The following is a 9,241-nucleotide window of genomic DNA, read 5'->3' as shown; positions in this document are numbered from 1 at the left end:
CTGCTTGTATGGGTTATATCTAAACAGAATAAAAGTCTCATCTTTAAAATCTTTAAAGTTTTATCTTTAAAATTTTGCACTTTTGTAGGACATTAATGAGATTCTTCATAATAAAAAGTGATATTTCTACATGTGCTTATGTTGCCGTCCTATTCAGAGGACAAACAAAAAGGAAGGTATCCTCCCACTTCACCTAGTTCTCCTCATTCTGGATGAACAGTATTTTTCATTAAAGGAAAAGGAAGAGTGAATGAGGATGTTATGCTGAACACAGCAGAGAGCAAGGAAATGTAAACATTATTCTGGAATTTGCCAAGAGTGACATGCATCACCACTTGACTGATGTCGCTCTCATGTAGGTGAGCTTCATAAAGTCACTTTTATAGTTCATGGGTATGATTTTATATCAATATCAATGAAACAAATCAAATTTCAGGGCAGGGATTTTACAATCAGCACAAAATCTAAATTAACTATTTCTTAGATAGAAATGTATCACTGAAGCAGATAGTTTAAGTTTGGCTTGAGCAAAGTGCCCTTGCAAGACAAGCAGCCTAGGATATCTTGTAAGGTACAGTGTGTGTCCAACACTTGTGAGGATACATTAATGGCAGTGATATGTTTAAAGCTCAGGGGTGGTCTTGGCTAATAGGACTGTGTTTGTTCAGCCCTTTCACACAACCATAGAATCACAGAATGGTCTGGGTTGGAAGTGACTTTAAAGATTATCTAATTCCAACCCCCCTTGGCAGGGACATCTCCCACTAGACCAGGTTGTTTAAAGACCCATCCAACCTGTCTTTGAACACTTCCAGGGATGAGGCATCTAAATCTTCATTGGGTGGCATCTTCCAGTGTCTCACCACCTTCTCAGTTAAGAATTTCTTCCTAATTTCTTATATAAATCAACTCACTTTCAGTTCTTTAGAAATACCTTAGATCTAATTCTGCAGAAGATGAGCACTTTTCAGTGCTAGACTATAGTCTGGCCAAAAGCACTAACACAAACCTTAAATATCTCCAATTATTTTAAGGGACTTTTTTCTGGCATGTAGCTGAAGTATTTTTTAAACACCTGTGTCTTAACATATGTAAGTGAACATACCTTTAAGTCATGTTGCTCAATTTGCCAATTGCTTTACCATGTGATGAACCATGACAAACAAAAATCAAAATGTCATCATTTTTTTTCAGAATTCCCATCAAAGGAAATAGAAAAATATCAGTCTTACAGGTAAGAAGGAATGTCAGCATGAATTGTCAGTGATGAAATCCAAATACTGGCATTCTGTCATGTCAGCAGAGCCAAATTAGTGAGCGCAAGAAATAAAAAAAGTAATTGAAACAGTCTTTTCCAATATTTTTTTGCTTTTTCAGTTCAGTTCTTTCAAATTTATATTAGCTTATCCTTTCAAACTCATTCCTTACCACTGCATAGGCATTTTTTCTCAAGATAAAATTAATTAATTCTGAGTGGCATTTCAACAGCTTTTGAGCAGATGTTTTTAGTTTTAAATGGACCCTGCAGACTCAAAACTAATTTGCTGAATTTTTTCACCATAGAAAGGAAGTTAATGAGTGTCTACTACCACATTCCTTTCACCTTCAGTCAACTTACTGTTTTACAGTGTTTTTAGCACCCATGTAACAGCAGTCTCATTTTTTAAAAACTTCAAAATCTAGTAACAATTCACTTTGATATGTTGCATGAAAATTATTGCTTGTAGGGTTTTTTCCTTAGAATATGCTAAACCTTGTATAATATCATTTGATCTGAACGACTGACAAAAAATTTTGGAAAAATTTATTCAAATTTCTTTTTTTTTTTTTTTTTTAATAACTGAGAGACAGTTCTGCCATGGTAAACACTTGGAAGTCGTATTATTTTCTGCATTGGTAATTGGGCCAAATGATAAATTAATTGAGTCTACAAATGACCTTTTAATGTATTCCTGAAAAAGAGATCAATCCTTATAATACATCTAACAGTATTTTATTTCATTCATGCAGAGTCCATACATCTGCTGATTTAAAGGCATACATTTGATTTTTTGTACAATTGTAGCATCACTGGATTTCCCTTCACTCAAAAGGAATACTGATTTCTACATCTCAGGGACTTGATTTTGATCCAAAATGAGAATCTGTCCCACATCCAGAATATTCACTGAAGGGAAAAAACAAACAAACAAACCAGCAAAACAAAACAAAACAAAAGGCCATGCAGAAAAAAACCCCACAAATTTTCACCTGACTTTTAGCTACAGGTGAGATGATTTAATTTGGCTCTTCTCTGGCCAAGTAGTGGAGACTGCTGCCCTCTGATGCCTCTTTGGTATGTGTGATAGAGATGATAATCCATCATAATTCTAGAGAATAAAAGCACAGTGCTCATTGTGCTGCACCTTGTAGATGTACCTACAACAGATAATAAAATTCAGATGCCTTTACAAAGCATTAACCTAACTGGAAAAAAGCCGGTCTGCTAGGAATGGCCACCCACCGTATGAGGCCATTGAGACACAGGCTTCTGTCAAAATTAGTACAACACTTTGGCCAGAGTATCCAGGACTGAGAAGAAGGTCCAAGGAACTGAGCACTTCTTTTCCCAGTATAGGTCATTACTGAAGAACAGAAAAGCAGTAATTTATACTCTAGTCAATACTAATGTTACGCTTATCCAGTAGATAACACAAATTCTGCTACTCTGTTTAACTGTGTGTGGCACTTGCTCACTTCTTCCCCGCATGGGTAGAAAACTAATTGACAATATCAGCAGTGAAGGATTGCCCTTCATATAAAGCTGTAAATCTGATATTTAAAACTGCCACAAAAAACACAACACCAGGAATATGAAAGAAAAGTTTTAAAAATACATGCTATGCAAAAAAACCATAAACGACAACAGCAAAGTGTTTTCAGAGAGCAAGGATACTTGAAAAATGTTTGAGCAGATATATGGGCATGCAGGTTACATAAAGATCTAGCCTCCATCTATGATCTTCTTCAGTCTCAGAGATTTTTATAAGGATATTTCTCTGGTTTCCAGAAGTAAAAAAATGAGACTCTGTAGTTAAAGTTTGAGTCTGTACTCTGATAAATTTACTCCAGTTGGATCCTGTCCTGCTCTTCAGTTAACTTTCAGTAATTCCAGCGAGACTGCTTATAAGGTAAAGATCTCCTGACTAGACCTGGAGATCTAAAAACAGAGCAATACTTCCACATGGGTTGGCAGGTCTTGTTCTGTGAGAATATCAGCGTCTTTTGAGGCAGTATCAAGTACAAGTTGCAGCTCTTCATCAGGTTGTGCAGGTTTTCAGGCAGGGATAGCTCAAAATGTTTATATATTATTAAGGAAAGCTCAATTTTTTCGTCTAAGCTGGCCAAATCTCAGGAGCATTTCTGCAAGCTCCAGATGCTGTTATGCCTAAATTTCCAGTGCACTGGGTTCCCGTAAATAGAACCAGCTCAGACATGAGTAACACACTCCCCAACAGCTTTGTACTCCATAAGCTTAAAGAAACAACTGCCTCACCTAGCAGCACGGCATATTTTGGTCCAAATATCACTTTTTAAAAAAATATACAAAAGGGCATGGTAATTTTGGCAAGCTTTTTGGTACTTATTGCTCCTGTCAGTTGCAGACTGTGGGAGTTTTCAAAGTAAAAAATTCAGCAGCTTTAAGGATGAATGGCAAAACTCCTAATGATGATAAGCAGGCCTCCACAATTTTAAGAAAGGAATCTTTTTTCTGTCTCAAAGTTGGAATTAAAACTGATTTAATTAATTTATGCACTGGGAAATATCTTTGTAATTAATTTAATTTCAGAAGAAAGAACCAAAATAGCAAAAAATTTGATCACTGAAAAGCAAAAATGAGCAGGCCAGCTCCTTTTTTCTGATAAATTTTATAGTATGCATCTGCTGCATCTGTGTGAAGCCATCTGGGTTTGTTCTTTTGTCTTTACTGCTCTCTGGTACAATAAAGAGCACTTCACAGGGAAGCCTCATAGGAATGAAAGGAACCACACCTGTACTCAGTTCCAGAATCATTACCACTGTATGCAGATGAGCTTTAAGTCATCTGAGTATGTAAATCAAGACAGCAACATGTGGCTTAACTGCACAGCAAGACCTTGCCAGAAACCCATAAGTTTGAATATTGCATAGTCTTCCTGGAGCCATAAATACAATTGTAGCAGTCATGCCATTTCCAGCATCTACAGTACCACAGTTCCACATTACTTTGCAGTTTCATTCAGGCAGGGATGCTCAAGTGTGCTCCTGGAGATTCAGGGTTGTGTGCTCATCATTTGCTATGGGTATTTAAAGATTGATTCTGTCCCTCATGGGGTTTTCTAAAGCATTTGAGTAAGCTTGGTACCTTGATCTGAAATCAGAATTTTTCAATAAACTGCTCTGAAAAATCTCTGACCCTTTGCCTCTGATTAGTTGCTAAATACTCCTGAAAATCTGCTTCTGCATGTGTATCTAAAGATGAAAGTTTTGTTATTTTTAAGTGACACAAGCTCCAAACCATCTTCCATTGTGCAACCAATCTCTATATGCTACATAGGTATGGTATAAATGGAAAAAAAAAAGCTAGAAGTGATCAAGTATTCTCCAGAAAACATTTGCAGCCTTGTATTTCTTCAGGGGTTTCTCCAAATAGTCTCCCAGTTCAAACCCTGGCTCCCAGGTTTGTTAAGCAGCCTTTTCCTGGCTCTGTGAGATCCTCAGGCTACCCCTGATCCCACAGGGCTGCTCCACAAAATGCCCTGACTGCTGGACACTTCTTCAGAAATAAAACTTATTGAAAGTCATTTGGGTGGTTACCCAATCTGCAGAAAAAATACCAATAAAAGGTACACACTTGTAGTCCACACCTCCTATAGCCAAAATTGCCTCATCTATTCCTCACTTAATTTTACCTGGGTCTTTGATCATTACATTTTCATGGACGCAGTCTAGTTAAATTTTTTTTTGTCTAGTTTTTTGCCATTAATACACACTGAAGTCTTCCATACCTTTCATTCTTCAGTGCCAATCATGAAAAAGACAACATCCCTTGAATTTGAATTCTGAGGAACTATGAAGCCAGATAAAAGTCTGTGCACATAATAGCTCTTTTTTAGCTCTGGTAAAAAGCTATGTTTAAATGACAGTTCCATTTTTGTGATTTATATGCTCATATATGCAAAGAGCCAAGTGCAGTATTGTAGATCTTTACTTAATTGCTTTTACAATTTGATTTACTATGGGTCTTAAATTAGCCCAAAGACTGCCTCATCTTTTTAATAAATAAGTTACAGAATTTTTTCCCAAGCAAAATCTGTTCTGGAAATCTGCACCTTCCTTATTTGTTTTACTGTCACTCAGAGAATGAAAATGTATACAAACAAGACATCGATGAAATTCCATGCATTGGTGTCATAACTCCAGGGGCTTTGAATCTTCATATTTGAACAGTTCACTCAGACATCTGACTTGATGGAGCACAGATGTCTATGATATCACTGAGTTCTTTGGAAGACAGAGCATATTATTGCATATTATTCATTAACATTGAATATGTTTCTGTTTAATATGTGTTCCTGAGATTTAATTCCCAATGTCATCTAGGATGCTTTCTGCAGATAAAGAACAAGTTAATGCAGCTCTGCTGGCCCTTAAAGACTCAGTCCCAAAGCCAACAAGTGGAATTAATCTAACTGGGTAGTTTGTTGTGCATGCTAATTGCCTACATGAATTTAAAATTAGATCAAACAAATTCATTGCAGAGGCCAATCAGGGCTATTAACTATAAAGCTCAGGAAATCTGATGGTAGTGAGAAAGTATGCTGCTATTCATTCCCTGTTCATACACTTTTTCCTATACAGCCCTTATTATCACTTACACAAACAGGAAAAAATTAGATCATCTTTAGTCTGGATCTTTGTGGCTCTTTATATGGACTTATCTATATTTTGGAGAAAGAAATAAAAATTCATAGAAAATAGTTTAATCATGACAGTAAATGAATAGACCTTCCAATGTAATGAAAGCCACACAAGGAAAACTAAAATAACACTAAAAATACCAAAATCATGGTAAAGGTCCTTTGGATTTCAGTGAAGACTCAAGTCAGTGATGAATACTATTACTGGAAAAAAAATCCCAAAGTGTCACTACCAGAGACAAAATGCAAGCCTAAAACAGCAAACAATTTGCAAATACTAAAGAAGTTATATTTCTTGCATTGGGTAAGCCTTTTTTGTCCTTCACCCTGGTTTTTGTATATGAAAATACTACAGTGACTGCATGCTGAGCTGTCATACACAACATTTAATTTGTTAAAATTCTACTCTGTCCTGTGCCTAAGGTGTTTGGAAGGTTGCTTGCTCACTGCTGTAGAAATTCCAATGTCACCACTAAAATCAGCTCACTCTCTCTTGTTTAAAGTTTTGTCACAGCTCCTCATATATCAGTGCTTCCTGAATTAACAACAAACAGAGATCCAGAGTCTCCCACTAAAGTAACTGGGGAAGCATTCCTGACTTCTTCTCCCTCCCTCTCCCTCTGCCACTATTACCTGAACAGATGTGGACTTTATTCTGGGGCAGCTGTATTTCTTACCACATCCTGTGACTGCAGTTTATATTAAATTCCTTTCTTATCTCTCTAATGTCCATTCTAGCAGTATGCCACAGTCTCTTTACAGGAAGAAAGTGAGTGTTGATTAAAGCAGTATAATAAATCATTTATAACCCCTGTAAAAACCAATAAATGTTGATGTGGTCATATGTTGTTTCAAAATACACCTTAACAAAGATTTTTAAATCAAAGTCCAGTTAAGGCTAATTTAAAAGATAAATGGTTAGGAATAAATATTAATGTACAAAACCAACCATCATTAGATTGCTGCTCTGCAGAATACACAGAGTTTTCAAACGTAATTAGTGTCTAGAAGTTTAATAATCCAGCTGCAATTTATTTATGTTAACCAATCTCTCAGGCTTTTAAATTTAAGGCACTTTGAAATCAGATCTTAAAAGTCTCCTGAAACTCCTGGTAAATTGTCACAGTTCCTTAAAGTGATGCAGTTACGTTTTTCAGAGTTCATAAAAAAGTAACAGTTCATTTCTCCTTCTCCTGACAGCAGAAAAATCTGGAAATAAAAGTTCTAGTGCTCAAAAGCTAGGAGGGGGAGGAAAAAAGCCCAGAATATCTAACCTTTAGATGATATTTAAAGGAATTCCATTATTTGGGATGTTTGACTCGTATTCATGAGTAGTTTGGATGAAGAAAATCACAGCTCTTTTTTGTGGCTTATCTACTAATATCACATGTACAAAATGAAGGTGTGATTTTAGTATACAGCAGCATAACAGGCCTTGTTTAGGTATGGGTTGAAGGTATAAATATTTTAGCACAAATTAGGGAACAGAATCTGCAGTTGTAGAGTCTGAAACCATATACATACCCCAGATACGTGGCTTACTACTACTGAGCCCCATTGACTACACAAAGAATGCTGGTGTGTGCTGTCATCACATCTTTCTGTTGCTGTAGAGAATATTACCTTATGTATTGATTCTACTCTTTGTCTAGCTAAGGGAGCCAAAGACTGCAGGTATCCATCTTGATGTGAGGTAGGGAGAAATCTTTCTAAAAATTAAAAATCACATAGCCATTAAAGTGAAATTTCATCCTGATTTTTAGAGTAAATGAGCTTTGAATTTTAATTCCTAACAAAAATTGTGCCAGGATACTTACAAAATCATTCAACATGCTAAGGAAAATACTAGACATTATCACACTACCACATTTGTCTTCACAGAAGTTTAGAGACGTTTTCATAGCTAATATTTATGTATAAGATATCAAACCAGAACTTGGTTCTTTCATTTATTTTAATGGCTTAGCATCACTCTATTCATACCTCTCAATGTGAAATAAATTAAATTTTTCCTTCCTTCCTTCTTTTTTCCCCTGAAATAAACACAAACATATGGATATGCTGTTAGGAAAAGAGATTCATTCTATGGTGGAGACATGAAGAAGATGCAAGTTACATCTGTGCATTCACAGTGGGCTTCAACTAATGCTGGCCTTTTTACCTCTCCTCCAAACCAAGATCCAGGAATAACAGATTCCTTTTGTCTGAGGATTTGCAATTAACATGCCATTTGCGTTGACCACAGTGGAGGCTGGGCACCTTACTTTCTTAGAGCTAAAGCTAAATGAGATTAAACAATCCTTCTTTCCAAATATCACATTCAAATATACTAATACTTTAAAAAATTACAAAGATGTACTCATCCATGTGTAGTAGATATATTATTTGATAGCAGATAGCAGATATCATAAGTCTAGGGATAACTAACTATTCCTTCCTATGTACTTTGTCTGTGGAAGTTCTACATTTTAATATTTTTAGTGGTTTATAGCTCAAAGCAGAGCTTGTTTCTCAGTGATAAACACAGACATTTTTCATAAATAAAGTTATAGTAATTAAAATTTGAGTAGAGATCAGATTTTTTCTCTGAAGTTAAAAGTAACTGGCAGTGATGGATTACATTCAGAAGTACTTCACTGCACTCTGAAGGGCTGCAGATCCCCAGCCCAGCACCTGCTGCCAACTGCCCAGCCACTGTTTGAGGTCTATTGCCTGGGGTCCAACTTACCCAAAAAGCTGCTCCCTGCATCCTGTTCCAGCTCTCTTCTTAGCAAAAGTCAGGCTTGTGGCACTCCCTAACTCAGTGCTTCCACTAAAATGAAAAGCACATACCAATCTCTTCCCCACTACCTCTTTCAGTGAGTAGGACAAAAGGCAGGGATCATGAGCAGGAATAAGAAAAATTTACTGGAAACAACAATGAGACCAGAAACAGTAACAGCAACAATGTTAAGAACTAAAGAATGCAAAAAAAGAGGGTGATTCACATACAAAAATTGCTCCCTGACTGAAACCCATGTGGAGTGAGTCTTGAGACAGCAAACCTCCTCTTTGTTCCCAACTGCAAGCTACTGTCCCCTCTTTCCTGGAAGTGAGAATCCCTTGCTTCCATCCACCACTCCTGATATGAATGCTAGAGAATAGCAACCCAGTCATGCTCACATGGCTCCAGGTGCTGCCAGCTCTCAGTTACTACAAAAAAATTAACCCTGTCCTGGCAAAAACTTGCAAGAATTGGTCACCAACCCTACCAAGTTTAAATGCTAGTGGTTCTGTTTGATATCAAAGTCTCGTGGAATAAA

Source organism: Molothrus aeneus, chromosome 2, assembly GCF_037042795.1.
Source record: "Molothrus aeneus isolate 106 chromosome 2, BPBGC_Maene_1.0, whole genome shotgun sequence".
NCBI classification, from domain to species: domain Eukaryota; kingdom Metazoa; phylum Chordata; class Aves; order Passeriformes; family Icteridae; genus Molothrus; species Molothrus aeneus.
This window is presented reverse-complemented; position numbering follows the sequence as displayed.